Here is a 1,781-nt window from a genome sequence, read left to right on the forward strand (position 1 = left end):
TTGCCTCTCATAATGATTGCACCAGTATCCGCTTTTATTTATCCCTAATTAAATTCAATTGCATTTAATTGATTGTAAGTTTGAGGTAGCTTCATAGTGGTTCTATGTGATGGAAGGAGTATGTCTCAAAGTACTCTCTGCAGCATGAGAGTAGGTTAAAATGAGAGGGAAATACAGTACCAAATATACTGTCTTCTCACTTGGCTTACAAACTAAAAAAAACACAACAACTTCTTTAGTGATAAAAATACAGTTCTTTTGTGAGCATGGAAACAATACATGGAATCTGTTTCTTTGCATTAAAAGCAGCATCAAGGGAAAAGGACTCAAATTCTGCTGCCACCTTTTGGTTAACCTGGGTAAGAATGTGCATAAACGCAAGCTTGTGGGTGCACTGTTCCAGCATGGCACAAAGCGACTGGATGAACCAGGAGCCATCCTTTGAATTTCACCAAGAATAATAACCAGGTGCTGTGGAGTATGCATGCAAGAGGTCGGCCTCCACTGGTATTTTATGACACGCCATGCCATCATCAACACCGTGGTCCATCTCAATGCCACATTCCAGTTCTATACCACGGCAGGCCTGAATAATGAAAAATGTGGGTTTTCCAGTTAGACGCCTACAACAATCCCCTCTGAAAAAGCTTGTTATTTTTTTCAGGTCAATAGGTCCATTTGTTTCAAAAATTATTTCTTCTTCACCATGGCTCAGAAGCACACAAACTAAACTGTTCCTTTTGCTGTGATCTTCTTTAGAAAGTTTTCGCATCAATTCCATAACTTCTTCATGTAGAAGATCATTTTTATTCCTGACTTCATATTTCAAGTTCATGAATGTTTCCCTGAGGTTTGCTGCATCGACATGGGTACCAGACCGAGATGCCATTCCAGTGCTTTTATGAAAGTTCTTATTATTAATTATTATACATAAACCCATTTTAGGATAATCCATTTTATAACTATTGTCCAAGGATATTCCACAGTCCATTGATTCGCTTCCATGTCTGACCTTTGGTTCCAAGTTTTTAATGGATTTTGAATCCACCGGGTTTTCAGTGTTCTCCTTTATTAACGCACAGCCTCCTCATACCTTCCACAGCCGCCTCACAGAAACAGCCACTCGCTAGGATCCCCACATGCATGGCTTCCTCATTTTTTTTTTAATGTGGCTACTAGAAAATTTAGAATTATAGATGTGCCATGCAGTATATTTCTACTAGACACCGAAAACCCATTGTGTTCTTTATTGGTGAGGTCAGACTGAACCCAGCAGGCTTGCCGGCTCAAAAGGTCTGAGCTGGAACTTCAGATGCCGGGTACTGAACTGAAGGGCTGTACCATAGAGCAACAGAAGGATTTACACAGGGAGCAGGCAAAGAAACAGACTAATAAATCATGAGGACCAGGTTTCCATGAGTGTTTCAGAAGGAAAGCTGTGGTTCTGAAAGGGTGGTCACTAGACCAGCAGCATTGCTTATGGACTCACTGAGCCGTACCAGGGAACTGGCCAGACATGCCCGTTCTCAGGCTCCATCCTCCACCCACCGAGTCACAAATTCTGGGGGTGGGAACCCGTAGCGTGGGCTTTAGCAAGCCCTCGGGGTAATTCCAATGCACCCTCAAATTTCAAAACCCCTGTTACAGCTCATTGAGCATCCCACCTGCCCTGTGGGCTGGAATTAATTAACACTCCATTTCATAGATGATATAGTTTGGACATTTGTCCCCGCTCAAATTTCATGTTGAAATATAATCTCTCATGTTAAAGGTGAGGCCTG

The 1,781-nt window shown here is 42.1% G+C and overlaps 1 pseudogene; it reads right to left on the reverse strand.

Moving 5' to 3' along the window:
* Positions 1–235: 235 nt before the first annotated feature.
* On the reverse strand, positions 236–1,129 carry LOC116562185 (annotated as a pseudogene).
* Between the last annotated feature and the right edge of the window lie 652 nt (positions 1,130–1,781).

The sequence above is a fragment of the Sapajus apella genome, unplaced genomic scaffold (assembly GCF_009761245.1).
Source record: "Sapajus apella isolate SASKATOON/1434 unplaced genomic scaffold, GSC_monkey_1.0 scaffold32, whole genome shotgun sequence".
Lineage (NCBI taxonomy): Eukaryota > Metazoa > Chordata > Mammalia > Primates > Cebidae > Sapajus > Sapajus apella.